At 51.8% G+C, this 18,340-nt stretch overlaps 1 protein-coding gene across 2 annotated transcripts in view; it reads left to right on the forward strand.

Moving 5' to 3' along the window:
- The first annotated feature begins 215 nt into the window (after positions 1 to 215).
- NOS1 (nitric oxide synthase 1) overlaps positions 216 to 18,340 on the forward strand; it is a 72,159-nt gene continuing 54,034 nt past the window's right edge. Inside the window, exon 1 of one of the 2 annotated variants that reach the window (XM_069870828.1) lies at positions 216 to 322. The gene's annotated coding sequence lies outside the window, so the exon portion shown is untranslated. Of the gene's footprint in view, positions 323 to 17,763; positions 17,793 to 18,340 lie in introns of those variants that run through there. The other variant, XM_069870829.1, reaches the window with a different exon arrangement.

Here is an 18,340-nt window from a genome sequence, read left to right on the forward strand (position 1 = left end):
TTCTCCCCATCCCAACCCTGGGAAGCCCTGGCTGGCGTGATGGGCAGAGTGGGTCCCTGGGGAGCTGGGTGGCACTGGGCACAGCCTGGGGAGGGGCTGGGGACCCTGTTGGGCCCCAGCGAGGGCGAATGCCACCGTGGGAAAGCTGGCTGGGGCTGCGCAGCCGGCTTGGCACCGCGCACGCAGCCCTCCCGCAGCTCCCACCGGCCCCTCCGCCTGCTCCACCGCAAGCAAAGCCTCTTCTCCCCGCAGCCCAGCGCCTCTCTCCCCCCAGCTCTGGCCAGCCCCCTGCCTCTCTGACAGCTCTGGAGGGATGGAGTCGGTGTGTGCCTTTTGTTTGCTCTTTCTTTTGGGGCTGAAATCCCGCAAGCTGCGGCGGGGTGGGGGGAAACGGGGCTTTGGCCGAGCAGCATCTGCATGATGCCCGATACCCGGATCTCTCTGGACTCAAGTAAGGCTGGGGGTGGTGGGGCACCTGGGGCGGTCTGGCTCTGCGTTGATGGAGGGGTGGTTCTGCATGGCTAGGGGTGTGTGAATGTCTTTGGATCCCACCCAACGCAGAGGTCTCCAGGTGTGGGACCACTGTGGTTTATCTGGGATGGGATATGGGGCTCGACTCTCCCCATCTCTCCATCCTCTACTGGTCCCTTAGCCTGGGAATTGCAGAGGCATCACTTCTCAGCTCCAAGCCTCTGAGTACTTTACTTATTCCCCTCCTAGGGCATGTTTGGCTGTTGCGTAGTGGGTGGGGACCCGTGCCACCCCATCCCTTTGGTTGAAGCAGCTCCCTCCTGGCTCAGCGCGCTGATGACCTGGGGTCTCCAGGGCTCTTTTATCCACTTAAAAATCCTTCGTAATTCCTCCCTTGTGCATCTTGGTGCTCTTTTGGGACCTTTAGCTTCTCCTACATGCCACAGGCTAGCAGGGTGTGCTCTGCCTTGATTACCTATGGCAAATTTTCAGCGCATGTTTGCATTGGCAAAGTGATGTGGGGTGCAGTGGGGCAGCTGTGGGGCAGGGGAAGGGAGGAAGAAAAGAAGGGGAGGGGAGGCACCTCCAGCTTGTGGAGCAGCTTCTGTGGGGAGGCTTGTGCTCCTTCCTCCAGCAAGGACCTCATCTACAAACTGCGTCGGCAAGCAGCTGCTCTAGCTTCCTGGGAAGTCCTATTGATGCCAAAGCAATCCTGAGGGGGGTGGAATATCAACTGAAGTTATCCTGGACCGCGTGTGGCTGCAGATGTGGGGTCCTTACCCACCCCCACCCTCCCTTCTCCTTGTTTCTTGGGGAGGGGTTTGGAGACTGTGATCAAAAGCTGGAGCTGCCGTCCATCTGCTTCTGACAACCTGAGCGCTCGCTGGCAGCTTCTGAATTCAGAGTGTTGAATTCCTCAATAATTAGAGGGGATTTTTTTTTTTTTACTTTTTTTTTTTCAAAACACCCCATCTGGGCTTTTTCATGATGGGAATGAAAAGCCAAGGTGGGTGTGGGATGGGGGCAGGTGGTTTTTCAGCCTTAGCAACCCAAATCTCGAAATATTACATCAGCGGCAAAGAGGTGTAATTAAGTAGGAAACAAACGAGCCCAGCTAATCTGTTTTGCTTGTTTGAGCTTAGCGGCATGCAGAAAACAAACAGAGGATGAATGATGAATGAGACTTTCCTTCGTTTTTGTTTTTTAAAGGGTTTTTCTTTTGCTCAGCCCCAAGCAGGGGTTGGGTTGTGGGTCAGGAAACTCATCCACTCTCCCCCCCATGGCTCACAGGCCACTGGGCTGTGGTAGCCAAGGCTGCATGCCAGTGCTTGCCGTTTGCTTGTTTCTTGCTTTAATTGGCTGCTTTGCTAAACTGGCTCCCTTGGATGCCTTTCCAGAAGGATGGGAATGGATCTCTGTGCTGTTGTTGCTGATGGCTGGTGGGCATCAAAGCTGTGGCCCTGTGGGTGGCCGTGCGAATGCCCTTTAGCGTGGGCTTCGTCGCTTCATCCCTCCCATGGCAGCAGCCCCAGGAGCTTCCGCACATCCTTGGGAGGATGAGCTTGTGCCCCAGGTTCTCTCTCAGTATCAGTGTTTCTGACACCGTGACACAGAGAACTGATGTTGTCGGTGCATCCTTGGGGACCCTACAGCATCCCCTCCTCTGCTTCCCACCCTTCCTGCTGCACAAGCCACCCCGAGAGGGACAGGGGGACATGGCCCTGGCTGTGAAGCAACCAGCACAGGCAGCGTTTTGCACCCCTTTAAACACCTCAAAGGGCTTTGGCAGCTTGGCTGGAGCAGACCTTGCTGCTGCTTCTCACCATGTGGCCCGTGCCCCAGCCGCCTGCGAGTCCCCCTGCCTGCACTGAGCCCACCGGCGCGGGTCACAGGGCTGCTGGCTGCTCTCGGCCAGCCACGGCAGGAGAAGGGCTGGCTGCGGTTTGTTTTCTCCGTGCACTCGCACGCTTTCGGGCTCCGGCAGTGGCACGAGGTGCCAGGAGCAGATGGCAGCTCTCTGCCGGGCTTTCTCTCAAATCCCTGTGGCTCCTGGCACCGTGCTGGGCAGCGGCTCCTGGTAACCCCCTCGCTCCCACACAGCTCTCCAGGGAAAGAGATGGGGTTTTTTGCCTCTTCTTTGAGCATGTTGCGTGCAAGCCCCTTCTTTCACTGTTTCTTGGTGATTCTGGGGTCTGGAAGGACCCAGTGTGCACAGGGTTTGTGTTACAGGTAAACAGGTCTGAGCTGCTGCCCATCGGCCAGTGTCAAAGACCCTGTTCCCCCGACACCCTCTGGCAAAATGTTCCAGAAAAGATTTTAAACCCAAAGGAAATGGGTAACTTGCTCAGCCCTTGGAAGGGCAGGTCACCAAGTGCCATGGGGAGGAGCAGGGGCTTGGCTGGGTGTGAGCAGGGTGTACGGGGGCTGTTGGCAAGCGGGGTCACTTTGGGATGGTGACCTGGCTGTGCTGCTGCAAGGTCCTCCCTGACCCTGGGTACGTGTATGCCCAGGCTGCACCACGGCCTCAAATATTGCATGGCAGAGGGGATGCTCCTGGTGCACTGGAGGTGTCTCTCTTGATTTGCATCCCCCCAAACCACCCTGGTGCTTCCTTTGCATCCACCCTCTTGATCCTGCACCTTCAGGTTGCCTTAAGGCTCTTTGCCAAGGCTGCATCCTCACCGGTGTCTCTGCTGATCCCCCTTTCACCGCAGCAGGAGGGTGCTGAGCCCCCTGCGCATCCATCCAGCTCTTCCTTGTGTGCCCTGCAGCCCTGCCCTGGCCTCCCCTGCCAGCCACATCGCATCTCCTGCCCCCGGAGGGGCTGGGAAATTGGGAAATGGCCAAAATGAAACAAGTTTTCCCCTTCCCTCCTGGGTGACAATTTCAACTCCGCGGGAGCCTGGTGGCTGCCAGCCGGCTCCTGCGTCCACATCATCCCCCGGAGGGGAGAACTGGTCCCTGCCTCCCATCATAACTAGCACAAACATTTGCTGCATTATTATTATTATTATTAATTTTTTAAATCTTGAGTTTTTCCTCTGTGAGGAAGAGGCTGGTGCTATTTATTCACAGGCATTACAGCCGACTGTGTTTTTTCAGCAGCTTTGTGGTTCTCTCCAAGTAATAAGAGCGGCTCTGGACAAGAAAATTGAGCAACTCAGTAGCAGGCAGTGCCTTCCTCGCTGAGTGAGGGTGTTTATCCTCCTCATGTTGTTTCAGCTGAATAAATTTGCCAGACAGCAATGATATTAGCCTCGTCTCAAAGACTTTATCAATTTGCAGTTGTCTCTTCGATGATAGTTTTTTATTGAACTGTCTGAGATGATTTCCAAAGAGAGGACTGCAATTTAAACTATTAAGTAATTTGGGAGAGCAATTAATGTTAATCTGGAAACTCCCTGTGTTGCTCCCGAATAAATCAACCTCTCTGTGAGAGCCATGCTGAAAGAGCCTGGGCTGATTTATATAAAGAGGGGGGCTTCGGGCCAGGAAAACAACATGGAACAAGTTTCTCGCTTGGAAAATGTTAATATTTTAATAGGATGGTGCTGTGGTTCAGAGGGTGTCAGGGACTTGAGGGGAGTGAGCTTTGCTCCTGGGGTCTGCCAGGATACCCTTCCATGCATCCTCATGTCTGAAATGCTTCTCCACTGGCACCTGCACACAGCCCTGTGCTACTCCTTGAGAAGGTCGTGGTTTGACCCAGTGCTGGGGTATTGCTCGAAGTACTAGAAATGCTACGTGGTTCTATCACATAGAGCTGGTAGAGGTGAAGGTGCTTCCTCCTCTGTCTTGTTCTCTGTTGCCTTCTGCTTAGAACACATCTCCAGGTCTCCAAACCTGGCCCATACAAGCAATCAGTGTGCTCTGCCTTGCATCCTGCCTCCTCTGCCTGCACCGTGGGCGTCCTCGCTCAAGGCAGAGCCAGAGGGTTTTGCTCAGAGCCATGACCCAGCCAAGTTTTTAATAACTGCAAGGATGAAAATCCCTTGTGTTTTACCACCTTCACCCCAATAGCAAGTCAGTATTTTACATGTTCCAACTTGTGCAGTTGTATCTCATCCTGCCTCTGGTGACCTTCAGCCAGAGAGGTGAAGGCAACCCCAGCAGAGCAGAGAGACCATCACAGCCCTCCTCTCCCCAACTTTGCCTTTCTCCTCAAGGTCATCCCAGGGAAGATATTTCTGTATGCAAGGAGCATGACGGCACCTTGTGAGTGGCAGCCTGGAGAGCCTCCACTTCTTGGACAGTTGCTTCTGTTTGGAGCTATTTCTGTTTTCTGGTGGCTGCTGGTTCCCCATTCAAATCCCTTTGTAATCCACTAAGGGACCTCGCATCTCCCGTTCTTTCTTCTTTTTTTCTTTGTCTAAAACAATTAGCTTGGTTCAAGCCCTCTGCAATATATCAATTAATACAAGCTGTGGCAGTAAATTAAAGGGAAACAGGAACAACTATGCTGGGATTAGGTCACTGAAACTATAAACTTTGGAACAAATCAGATTTCCTTGGGAAGGGAAATGGACAGCGGTGATATGTCAAGTCGTGAGATGAGACAGGCACAGAGTTACTTTCCAGAGTCTCCTGACTTGGCCGCTGGATGCCAGAACTTCTTCCCTAGGGAAAGTTTTGGGTTGCCAGACCCTGTTGCTGCTGAAAGATACTTGGATGGCCAAAGAAAAAAAATGAGAAGAGCGTGAAAATGGAAAAGAGGGTGGTGGTGGTGGGGAAGCTGGGCAGCTGCTTTGTGCAGGGTCTGGTGTGTAGTTGTATCAAGGCTTCCTGCTGGCCAGGTCACGCCCCATATCCCCCTCTCTGCAGTGACTGATGCTCTTGGATATTGTATGTGGCTATGATAGAAAGGCAGATCTGTTCATTCCAAACTCACCAAGTATCATAGAATCACCAGGCTGGAAAAGATCTCTTGGATCATTGAGTACAACCATTCCTGTCTACCACTAAACCATGTCCCTGAGCACCTCGTCTGCCTGTCTTTTAAACACCTCCAGGGATGGTGACCCAACCACCTCCCTGGGCAGCCTGTTCTAGTGCCCAATGACCCTTCCTATGAAAACTCTTTTCCTGATATCCAGTCTGAACCTCCCCTGGTGCAGCTTGAGGCCATTCCCCCTTGTCCTGTCCCCTGTCACTTAAGAGAAGAGGCCAGCACCCTCCTCTCCACAACGGTTGGACTCGATGATCCGGTGGGTCTCTTCCAACCTGGTTATTCTGTGATTCTGTGATCTCTGTCCTGCACAGCAGTGATGGGGAGTAATGCTTCAAATAGTGATGGTGCTTAGGGGGAGGGTGCTCAAACCTCTGTGCCAGCACAGTCTGCAGCCAAAAAGGGGCTAAGAAAATCCTCCAAAAAGCCAAGGTGATGGATACAATGACAATTTCTGTCTTAGGGAGTGAGAACATCCTTGCCTCAGTGCTCCAGCAAGGTGCAGGCAGTTCCTTCCCCTGTCCATCCTCTGCACCTTGCTGCTGGTACTCAGGACAGACAGACTGCCTGACAGAGGTCATCTGTTACCCCCTCCCCAGGGAGGGTTCTTTTGTGTTCCCAGTGACCTGAGGTTGGTGGAAGGCCAGGAGTGGGGGTTTGCACCCTCCTAGGGCTCTCTCACCAGTAGGGATGATTGCAGCCTGCGTGTTCTCATTAGCTACATAAACACCTCATCCCTTTTGGCCTCTTACTCAATTCTTGGCTTCTGTGAGATGCTGCAAACTGAATTACATGATGCATGCATGAGAAAAACTTTTCCTGCTCCCAGCTCTGCATCATCCCTCCTTTCTCTCTTCCCCCAGCTTCTGTCTTCTCCCCGTGCTTTGTTCCCCAGGCAGGTCATGCAAGCCCCATGAGGTCCCACCACCTTCACAGTATCGTCCCGCTCATCCTGTGAGCACAAACTCCTACTTGCTGCTGCGATCTGAGCACCGAGCTGACCCCCAGCATTTAACCTCTGCCCACGCGGCTTCGTTAGCAGCAGTGTGAAGGCTGCTGCCTCCCTTCACCTTCAGACAAAAGTCTTGCTAATGATGGAAACATCTGCTGGTGGAGCTGGAACAGTGTGGGAGCTGCAGGGACAGGGATGCAGTGCTCTGTCTTGGAAAATAACATCCTATGTGGCCTTTTATTTCCTCCAGCACTAATGATGTTTCTCAGCCACCCCAGCTCATTTGGAGCATCAAAGTTGGGATCAAACACTCTGGGCTCCTTGTGTTGTCAGAGAGGAGAGGCATGTCTGGAGGTTGGGCTGGGGTGGGCTCCAACAATTTCCAGGGCTCCCACCCCTCACTGGAGAAGGTCCATAGTGGGTTATGGTCCCAGAGGACCACCGGGGAGCTGGGTGTCTGCAGGGCTGCACGCTGCACTGACTGATGTGGACTCTGGCATGGCAAAAGCTCATTGTAGCAGGTGTGTGATGGAGTGAGGTAGCAGTGACTGTATGACCCAGTCTTGGCAAACTTGGTTAACCAAGTTTCCTGCTTCTGTTTTTTTTGGTTAAACCAAAGATGTGCCACCTCTTCCTGCTCAAAGGAATCATAGAATAACCAGGTTGGAAGAGACCTACCGGATCATGGAGTCTAACCATTCCTATCAAACACTGAACTGTGTCCCTTAGCACCTCGTCCACCCGTGCCTTAAACACCTCCAGGGAAGGTGACTCAACCCCCTCCCTGGGCAGCCTCTGCCAGTGCCCAATGACCCTTTCTGTGAAGAATTTTTTCCTAATGTCCAACCTAAATCTTCCCTGGCAGAGCTTGAGGCCATTCCCTCTTGTCCTGTCTCTTGTCACTTGGGAGAAGAGCCCAGCACCCTCCTCTCCACAACCTCCTCTCAGGTAGTTATAGAGAGCAATGAGGTCTCCCCTCAGCCTCCTCTTCTCCAGGCTAAACAACCCCAGCTCCCTCAGCCGTTCCTCATAAGGCCTGTTCTCCAGCCCCTTCACCAGCTTTGTTGCTCTTCTCTGGACTCGCTCCAGAGCCTCAACATCCTTCTTGTGGTGAGGGGCCCAGAACTGAACACAGTATTCGAGGAGCGGTCTCACCAGTGCCGAGTACAGAGGGAGAAGAACCTCCCTGGACCTGCTGGTCACGCCGTTTCTGATCCAAGCCAAGATGCCATTGGCCTTCTTGGCCACCTGGGCCACTGCTGGCTCGGGTTCAGTCACTGTCAACCAACAAGGAAATGCAAACCAGGCAAATGATGCATATGTTTTTCATAGAATCATAGAAAATTGCTCCTTCTTTCTGAGGTAACACCTGGAATGATGCCACTGAGACAATTCCTGTCGTCTTCATTGGTCGTTATAGGAAGAAGTACGTTGCAATGCTCCTGCCACTACCCCTCTGCCTTCAGCTGGGCTGCCAAGCATGCATCCAGCTCCAGACTGTGTTGGGAAAGCTGGCTTTGCCATCCCCAGCCTGACATTTCTGCTGGCTGCTGCTGGGGACAGAGTTTGTGTTCTCACTGTGTATAAACTGGTGCAGTAATGAAACACTGGGAGTAGATTTGTGATGAGAGGCAGAGGTAGTTTCATACGCAGTGCTACACCCAATTTATTGCTGTTTCACCACCTCTTCCTTGTATTAAGTGGGAACGGGGATGGGATAAGCAATGAGTTTTCAGCATCACTGAACTGAAAATGCTGGTCTTGGCTGTTCTGGTGGCCCCATATAACTTGGCTTATTTCTTGATCATAGAGTGGTCTGGGTTGGGGAGGTTTAGATGGGATATGAGCAAAAATGTCTTTATTGACAGAGTGATGAAGCCCTGGCAGAGGCTGCCCAGGGCAGTAGTGGAATCTCCATCTCTGGAGGGGTTCAAAAAACATGTGGCCAAGACTCTTAGGGACATGGTTTGATAGGAATGGTTGGACTTGATGATCTGGTGGGTCTCTTCCAACCTGGTTATTCTATGATTCTATGATTCTATGGTTTAGTGGGCACGGTGGAGCTAGGCTGATGGTTGGACTGGATGAGCTAAGAGGTTTTTTCCAGCCTTAGTGATTCTATGATTCTAAGAGGCCAAGACTGCAAATCAATGTGGGATTTGTAGCTGGAAACCCCAGAATAATGTCTGCTCAAACCTTTGCCTGCAGTGCCCCTGTTCTCACAAATTAAGCGTCAATAATTGGCTCCCATCAAACTTTTCTTCTCCGTGTCCACCTGCATCTTAGATTTCTGTGGTGGCTTGGGGTCTTCTGGGGTACTCAAGCCTTCGTAGGGAGTGGAGACAACTGCAGTGAGATCGGGAGGTTGAGACACAGGCTAATCCTGTTAGGAGGCCAGTGGTTATTGCAGGGCTTCCAGTGGGACCTGCTAAATGAACCATAATTCTGTAATGAGATTTCCTTTTCCCAGCCAGACTAAATGCTCTTGGCCACTGGGAATAAAAGGTCGGGGGAAGCAAAAATAAAGAGAGAAAAAAGTGGAGGGGGATGCCTGCCTCAGGCTCTGTCTATCTCAATTGTATCAAAGATTTGAAGAGCTCTCAGAGAGGTTTGGTTATTGCAGCTCACTCCTACGCCCTGCAAGTGCAGCTGAGGGCAATAGGCTGTCCTGTCCTCCACAGGGGGTTGATAGGACCCTGAGAGCAAGAAAAACACATTTGAGGTTGTGATAGCACTCCAAAATTCAGCACAGGTGAGAGAGAGTTCTTTATGAATCAGCAGGATCCTGGAGAGGAAGGGGAAACAGCCTGTGGGGCTAGTGAGGAGAAAACAGACCCTAAGAAGACACCAGTTTCTTGGTGGGAAAGCTGAATTACACCCAGAAACATCCAAAGTGTGTTTTGCTCTGACCTCTAGCTACACAGGGCAAAAACCATCAGCTGCCTGCTCTGCCCTAGGAGGTCTCTGGGGTGCAGGGAAGGGATGCTTTGGGCTGGGGCAGCTCCGTGCTGACCCCATCCTGGTTCAGTAGCAGGACACAAGTGTTGCTGCGGCCTCAGCGCTCTGGCTGTGGTGAAGTCAGGGTAGAGATGAGTTCCACCCAGGATCTTTGCAAACAGCAGGATTTTTAGGTGAAAACCGGTGGTGAAAGCTGCTGTTAGCTCGAAGAACATCCACTATCCATGCTGGACCACGTCCCCATGCTCTGCTGGCAGTGCATAGGGGTGGCTGCTCACCCCAGGGCACTGAGAGCATGTACCCAGCCCAGCAGGGATGCTGCTGACACAACATCCCTCCCTTCCTCCTCCACCAGCTTGCTTGCAGGTGTTCCCAAACTCCCCAAATTGGCCACATTTCACCCTGAGATGAGAAGCCAGCGTCCCCTGGGAGAGGGTTGGGCTCCTTGCTCCATTGCTCACTCTAGTGTGGTCTCTCTGCTGGGGAGTGTGATGGGGCTGGGAGCAGGGAGGGATTTGCCTACCCTGACTTGGTGTTTTGCAACAGCTTTTTTATTTCTTGCTTGATCTTGATCTGGCTTTGGGTTTTTTTCTTTTCTTTCTCTCTCTATTTTTTTTTAGCATCTGACTCTCTAATTTATTTCTGTCTAAATGGCAAACAAAAGCTTTTGGTTTGCCAAGTCCCAGGCTGGGTTTCTCCGGTTGTGGCTGGTGTTTTGGGTCAACTGTTTTCCAGCCTTCCCCTGCTCGAGGGATTCCTGATTGTTCTTTAACCTCACAGAGAAAACCCTGAGCTCTGTCTCTCATCTGGTAGGCAAGTGAAAAGAAAGAAAAGCACTTTGAAATGTGGTCCCGGGGTGCTGCAAATGTGTTTGCTGACCCTGGATGCTTCTGTGCCTCGGTTTCCCCACTTGTGGTGATGGGAATGAGTGAGATGAGCAGTTGTTTTCCAGCATTTCATGGGTAGTACTTCACAGGTCCAAGGTGGCCTCTTTATTCACTAGACTGTTTTTCCTGTTTACTATGTTCTTAGCCTCAAAGCTCTCCCTCGGGCTGCATGGATGGGTGCCTCCCGCTCCTAAGTCAGAGCTGGTTTCCAGGCCATCAGCTGCTTTTGTTGCAAGCACCCTCAAATGAGGATGGGAAAATGACATTGCTAAAAATAAAATTAAATCAGAGTGGTTTGGATGCCAGCTCTCCTGGTATCTGCTGAGCACCTCTCCTCCTTCCTGGCCCACAACCGTTCGATACTGGTCTCAGTGGGGCAGACAATGATACTGGGTTACAGGTGGGTGCAATGGGCTGGGTCTGTCCTGCTCCACCAGCCGTGGTGCTTGGCAGCATGAGGGCAGAGCCCATGGGTCGCCATCCTCCTGCCTAGGCTCTTCTCCAGGATTTAGTAGTGAAGCGAGAGGGGGATTCAAGCCATCTGACATGCAGTGGTGACAGCCTTGCCAGGGGACACTGATGAGGTCCAGAAGAGTTGCAGCTGCAACCCAATTTCTACTGCTAAAGGGCTTCTGCTGGTAGCCTGGTGGCAAAGGGACCATCTCCTGTGCTGAAGTGGCCACCGAAGTAGCCCAATGGTGATGGTGCTGCTGCTCCTAGGACCTCTCCTTCCCCTTTCTGGGATCAAGGTTGGACCTGTCACCTGCAGGTCCTGAGTTGGGTTGGGAGCAGAAGTTCAACCAGATGGGTCTGGAGAGCAGCGAGTCCTCCAGCTGTGACCCTGGGCTGGCCAGATTATCAACCAGCTCTGCACAAAGTATTACAGAAGGGTGAGGATATCCACGAGCTTGTTAGGCAGAGCCCTAAAGTGCAGAGCTATGGTTGGCTGCAGGTGAAACCCTAGGTCAGATGTTAATGTCATAGCAAACAATTAAATTCAGATTTAACCAAGAGGAAAAATGTGTTAAGATACAGCAGAGAAAGCAAGAGCCTGGAAATAAAAGCAGTTGAGGCCCCTCCACTGTTTCCCTGGCATGGAGAGCCAGGATCTCCTGGGATTCCACCTCCTCCCTCCTCAAACTGGACAGCATCCTGGGTCTGGGCAGTGGTAACTCCAGCCAGAGAGTAAGGAAAACATATTTTAGCCTCCCAAACAGCTGATTTGGGGTTTGTGGAAAGCAATGCCGCCTTTGGTAGAGCTACCATCACCCGCTGGAGGTGTTGTGACGTGAAGATTCTCCAGGTTTTAAACATAGGCACAGTTTGCTTGGAGCCCTGCCTTCAGTTCTGGAGTCTTCAGCAAAGGAAGGACGCAGAGCTCTGGGAGCAGGTCCAGAGGAGGCCATGGAGATGATCTGAAGGCTGGAGCACCTCCTGTATGAGGACAGGCTGAGAGAGTTTGGGTTGCTCAGCCTGGAGAAGAGAAGGCTGCAGGGAAACCTTAGAGCAGCTTCCGGCACTGAAAGGGGCTCCAGAAAAGCTGGGAAGGGGCTCTTGATGAGGGAGTGCAGGGATAGGATGAGGGGGACTGGTTTGAAGCTGAAATAGGGGAGACTGAGATGAAATCTTAGGCAGAAATGTTTTGCTGTGAGGGTGGGGAGGCCCTGGCCCAGGTTGCCCAGAGCAGTGGTGGCTGCCCCATCCCTGGAGGTGTTCAAGGCCAGGTTGGATGGAGCTTGGAGCCCCTGATCCAGTGAGAGGTGTCCCTGCCCGTGGCAGGGGGTGGAACTGGATGGGCTTTGAGGTTCCTTCCAACCCAAACCATTCTATGACTTTCCCTTCTTCAACAGCACCAAAACACTAGAAGGTCTGGGGGAGTTGGGTTTCTTTTTGAAGGTACCTTTAGTACCACCTCGCTGAAGAAACAGGGTTCATCCAGCTGAGCTCTGGTTTGTCCATCTGCCTCGTCCTAACAAATGCAGCTAATTTAGACGATATTTAACAGGAGGATTGAGACCTCAATATTAAGATGCCTTTGTGAGTTGCATGAAAATGGGTCCCAGGTGGCTGAAATGAGTGGGATGGCGAGTGGGGGGCTGGGATTTGGGCTGAAATCTATGTGGTGCTGGTGATCTCACAAGGAAACATCAGGGATGTTTTCAACCACAGGCAAACTATCTGTGAACCTTATTAGCACTGATGTCAGCCCAGCTCGAGGATCAGGTCCCTGATGCTAATGAAGCTCTCACAGGTGACATCAGTGAGCTGCTCAGCCCCAAGTCACTCTCATTAGTGGGTCAGCCCCGCTTCCAGGAGCCTGAAACCAGAGGGGCTGTGTGTGAGCCAGCATTTGGCTGTGGAGAGCCTCTTGCAGCCTGGAGGTAGGTGAATCACTGAGGCTGAGCAAAAAAAAACCCTGTAAATTGCTTTATTTTATATTTTTTTTAACAAAAAAAAACAAACCAAAAACTGTGAACTCAGTGCCTGTGTGTTCAATCCTGTTGCTGGAGCTTCCTGAGTTTTCCCAGCCTTGGCTGTGTTTGTCAGCTCAAAGTAGTTCATGGAAGGGTTTGCTTCATCGTGGTTTAACCAGGAGAAGCTATTTAATACCTTTAAATTGCAGCAGTATTTCAATATCTCATTAAAGTCAGTCCAGAAATAAATCTACATTCCTGGCATAGCTTCTGCAAACTTCTCCCCGAGTGCTGTCTTCCTTTTGTTTGGTTTGTGGAAGAACAGGGGGTGAAAAAAACACAGCTCTGTCTCTCAACTTCTTGTTTTTCTGCCTTTTTTTGGGGAGCATTTGGGTTGGGAGAGATCCTCATGTGCTGTTTGGCCATGGCTAAATGATGCTGATTCAGAGGTGGGTGACCAACATCTTTGTGTCCCCCTACGCTTGCACATCCCCCAAAGCTTTTGGGTTTCTTTTTTTTACTGGGGCTGTGAGTAATCTGGGGGCTGGGATCAGCCTTCCATGTAGTCACCTTCCCCCTGGTCTTTGCAGCTGGGGCTGCATCGCTTTGCTGCTCCATCCAGGTTGGAAAAAGCTGGGGTTGATGTGATGGGGGGCTGTACAGCTTGTTCTCCCCCGTGGGGTGCCCCACACACGCTGCTTCACTTAAGTGGGTCTGGGGGGAGGACTAGGGATGCTGGAGCCTCGCTCACCCTGTGGGGAGGCACGCAAGGGGCTTTGCTGGTGGGGAGGGGTATTTTTGGCAGCTTTTTTTTCTCCTTGCTCTTTTTTTAGGAATTAAGAACTCGACCGCAGCTGTTTCTCTGCTTTTGGGTTTGCTTTGTGTTCTTTTTCGCAATGAATGCTTTGCAGATTTGGCTTATCAGGCTTGTCAGCCTGCTCCAAGCCCTCCGCTCTCCTCCCTGTCCCTATTTACCCAGGGTGCTGGCTGACGCAGGGCCCTTTCCTGTGTTTGTCACCACCCACCCCAAGGTCCTCTGGTGATAACTTGCCATTTAAGATTAGGGATTTAGCTCTTTTTGAAAGAGTCTTTAACCTACAACCCTCCCAAATGTGTCACCTAATAGAAAAAAAATCTCTAAATACTCCGTTCAAGGCTGACACAAAAGTGATTTTTCTAGTTTCTAACTACCCCAATAATTGATCCAAAAGGTTTAAAGCTACCATTCAGGGGCTGGATCCCACTAGAAAGAAATGAGCTTGAAATAGGGACTCAGATGGTATAAAATACTGAGAACTGGCTGGTTTGAGCTGGCTTTAATGATCTCGATTCTGCTGATTTCAGTGGAGTCGTGTAGCTCTGCTGCTGCTGAGCATCTGCCCCCAAACTTACAGCTGCCGGTGGATGGCTCAGGCACTTGTGTTTCAAAACAGTGTTTGCATCTGAATAACCCAGAAGAAACTCGAACTCCTTTCAGCCTGTGAAGCAAGGGTCTTAAAGCAGTTTTTTAAATCTGTCTAAATTAGACCCTGGATTTACAAGAAGTCCTTGAACTTTGTCGTGTTTGTTAGTGCTCCGGCGTGTTCTTAAAATGATAATGAAAGCGATTCAGATTTTGATGGAAAGCTGGTAGAGCTTGGGCTGGAGGAAACATGCTAGCATGACTTTTGAAGGTAGGGGTTCACGTTTTGAAGTACAAGAAAAAGAAATGCAAAGGAAGACAGACAGGTGCTTCTTTGCCCTGCAATAGTGATGAAACATTAATTCATCTCCCTGGAATTTCTTGTTTGTGTGCTCCCATAATTTTATTTCTTTGGTGTCTCTATGAAGCTTGAGTTACTTGAATGCCAGAAGCCAAATACTCTTCAACTAATATATTTTTATTAGATTTTGTGTGTGTGCACGTGCCCATGTGTACACGTGAGAGATCAGTCTTTATATACCCACTTTATACCTTTGGAGGCTGTGAGATGGGCACCAAAAGACTCATTCCAGCAGCACGTTTTTAACTGGAACAGGAACGTTTAAGACATGCTTTTGGCTTTTGGTGGGATTTAAAGGTGTCTTGTTGGAAAGGAGGGTGATTTTAGGAACAGGTGACATTGGTGTTTGCTCTGGAAGGCTTCATGCTGTCACAGCTCTGCCTGGTAGCTTGGGACTTGTTATAGCTCCTGAAAGAGAGGAGCAGAGTTTCCTCCAAACGTGTCCTGGAGCTTGTGAGCTTGAGACAGGAGTGGGCACAGGCTTGTTTCTAAAAGCTACCTGCCTCGGCCACGTCCTCCCAGATGTTAAAGGCAATCTGGAATGGATCATACCCCAATCTTTTCCCCCATGCATCTTGCAGAGGGAGGACGCCAAGGAATCCCCCTGAGCCTGTGGCGTGGGTGTGCATTTTGCAAGCGGAGGATGGAGGAAGGAGGCAGCAGGACTCCTTGCAGATGGAACTATGTGCCATGTGGGCACAGATACCTGTATCTATGCCCACAGAAAAAAAAATTCACAAAGCTCCGGCTCAGCTGGGGACTTCCCAGGCCCTCCTGCTCTGCTCCGGGAGAGGACAAGAGCGAAGGCTCACTGCCACCTCTAGGCAAGCACCAGCATAGGCGCTTGCTCTAAACTGGAGCACGGACCAGACAATCCTGGGATTTGTCCCAAATCACTGCAGTCTCTGTGCCAGACCCCCCTATCAGCTGGTGTGTGTGTGTGTGCGCGCTGTTCATAGGCTTCTTAAGCTTTAGTATAAATATGTTTAGCTGTTTCTTTATTCCCCGGGCAGTAATCCCTCCAACACATTTCGAGTTGCATAGAAATAGCAGCTGAATAACTCCCGAGCCGTGGCTGCTGGGGATATTGTGTGTGTGTGTGATCAGTGGTTTCCTAAGGATCTTAGAGAGCCGAGCATCCTGAGCGGCACGTTCCTGCCGGCGGGCTGTGAACCTTGGCAGTAGAGCTGGCTGTCTGACATCCTTCCCTCAAGAAAGACCCATCACCAGCTCCTTGACACGCGCCCGACCTCCCTGCTGGAGCCCCCAGCCACTCAGAGAGGTGGGTGAGGATAAACGGCAGCAGGAGAGGAGGAAAAGAGCGCAGGTTCTGGGGCACAGGGGGAGGAAAGTTGGGTAAGCATTAGCTGCTCTGTTTATATTTGGCTTCTCTAGCTGCTGGCAGCATATGGCCAGAAGCAAACAGCACTGAGCTGATTTCAGAGGAGAGGAGGAACCAGGGAGCAGCTGTACGAGGGGCAGGGAGGATGCTGTTCCCTCTCCTGAGCAGTTTTGGGGGATAACTTGCTTTGTAGCGCCGTTAGTGAGAATCAGGGAAGCAACTTTGGTGGATGAGGCTGGGCATGGTGGGGCTTCTCCAGAGCTGGTCTCTTATCCAGAGCTCTCAGCTACCCAAGTAGGATGAGGCAGGATTGCAGGAACATGCCCTCTGTGGAGAAATCCTACCCACAAATGCTCTTTGCTGGAGAAAGGAGGGTGCAAAGCTTTGCTGTCGCATCAAGAGCTGTGTGGGAACAGGCTCACTGGGTGCAGGTGGGCTGGAGAGGGTCATGCTTGACCTTCTCTATTTGCAGACCAACATCTGTCTCATTAGTTGCTTATGAACGTCTGAGCCTTCCTCTCCAGGCTGACTCATGGCTACCGACTGGAGGGAAAGGCTATGTGGGACTTGTGCATCCTCCTGAGTCAGGGACAAGACATTCACAGGCCAGCAGTTTCCTTCTGACATTGACATTTTACTTCTGGCTTGCCTGGATTTACAGGCTTCTGCAAAGCTCCACATGATGCAAAAAAGAGCATTGTCCCATTAAGTTTTCTGAAGGTGAAGGAAATGATGCCATGACCTAGCGAGGCTGTGGCTCATGGATGAGCGCAGCCCATCTGGTTCCTGAACCTCTTCTCTCTGGTGACCTGAGAGATTGGCAGGAGGATGCACCCGGGGAGGGTTAGGTTGGACATTAGGAAGACGTTGTCACCCAGGGGGTGGTGAAGCACTGGAACAGCTCCCCAGGGAAGCAGTCACGGTGCCAAGCCTGACAATATTCCAGATTCATTTGGCCACCACCCTCACAAACATGGTGTGAACATTAGGGTTGTTCTGTGCAGGGGCTTGAGTTGGACTCGATGATCCTTGTGGGTCCCTTCCAACTCAGGATGTTCTATCATTCTATTATAAGTTCTAGGCTGGTGGAGAGGGCTGGGATCCCACCACGGGTGCAGCTGCAGGCATTGGGGGTGACGTGGGTGAGGTGCCCTGCCAAAGCTGTGTCCCAGAGTAGCACAGGCAGCCCTGCGTGCCTGGATCCGAGTACCCCAGCAGTCAAGGCTTTGCTTCCACAGCATGCTCTTGCCTCTCGTACATCTGCCTCCCTTGCAGGAGGAGCGGTGGGCAGAGAAATGGTGAGATGCAAGTGGCAGGAGCTCATGTGGTGTGTCAGGGTGGCTTTGGCAGGGGAGAATCCCCTTGAACACTGCAAGAACGTGTGAGCTGCACCTCCAGCTACGCTATGCTCGTTCCCCTGTTTGCAACCCTATTCGAGGGGGACTGGTCTAGTTTCCCTGATAATCACTAGCCCAGAAGTGGACTTGTTGGACTGAAAGGAGAAGGTTTGGACTGAAGCTGGCAGCCTGTGGCTCACGAAACCCTTCTTTGCCGGTGTGCATTTGCTCATTCCTCCACGGGACAGGTTTCTTTGCCAAATGGATCAGAGCAGATGTCATTGGGTAGCTCATTATTAGATTAGTCCTGCATTTAAGTGAGCATAATTGTGTTTTAATTAGCCCCGGACAGTGCTTTATAGCTTGATGTATGGAGAAAACGGCCCTAGCCCCAATTCTGCTGCTGTGTTTGCCTACCCTCTCCCCTTTGCCACCTCTGCAACACTCCCTGCGTTCCAGAGAGGAACAGGGTTGCTCCGTTTCCTCTTCCCTGTGGGAAGTTTTGTAATTGAGTCACCTGCTGTGCTACGCTTTATTCTCCTGCCTCTGGAGAGGCAGCGGGGCCGGCAGGCTGGGGCTGCTCGGGGCTGTCGGCTCCCGGAGCTGCTGGACACCCATGGGCTGTGTCCATCTCTGCCATGGGCTGCGTCCATCTCTGCTGAGGCCACCTCGCTGTGCTCCGGTGGGAGCTGCTGCCAGGGTTTGGGAGGAGGCTGCGAGCAGGTGAACCTTACACTCCTGCCCGAGAGCTTGCTCGGGTTTGTATAATATTATATATCTGTAATTGTGTGTTTGTTGTTGCCATGGGAATGAGCACAATTGCAAAGCCTGGAGACTGATGTCAAGCCTTGGTCTGCACCGGGCCTTACAGGGGGCAGGTAAAGAGTCAGAAAGGGAAATAGGGTGAGGAGGAGCCCTCTCATTCTCTCCCCTGCGTAAACTCACACTTAGCTCCAGCAGCAGAGGTGCAGGCAGCTGGGAGAGGGGTAGGACTGCCCTGGCCTGCAGGGCTGGGGACACCGTGTTTAAAGGATGGGTGGACGAGGTGCTGAGAGACGTGGTTTAGTGTTTGATAGGAATAGTTGGATTCGATGATCCGGTGGGTTTTTTCCAACCTGGTGATTCTATGATTCTATGGTTGCAGTGGGGCTGGTGGTGTCTGCCCTGGGCACACAGAGAGGCAAGAGCAGGGACAGAGCTGGCAGGAGGGAGCTGCCTGCTGGCAGGGGAAGAAGAGGGGGGGCTTTTCTGCAGCCCCCAGAGCATGATCC

This window comes from Phaenicophaeus curvirostris, chromosome 17 (genome assembly GCF_032191515.1).
Source record: "Phaenicophaeus curvirostris isolate KB17595 chromosome 17, BPBGC_Pcur_1.0, whole genome shotgun sequence".
In the NCBI taxonomy this organism is placed as follows: domain Eukaryota; kingdom Metazoa; phylum Chordata; class Aves; order Cuculiformes; family Cuculidae; genus Phaenicophaeus; species Phaenicophaeus curvirostris.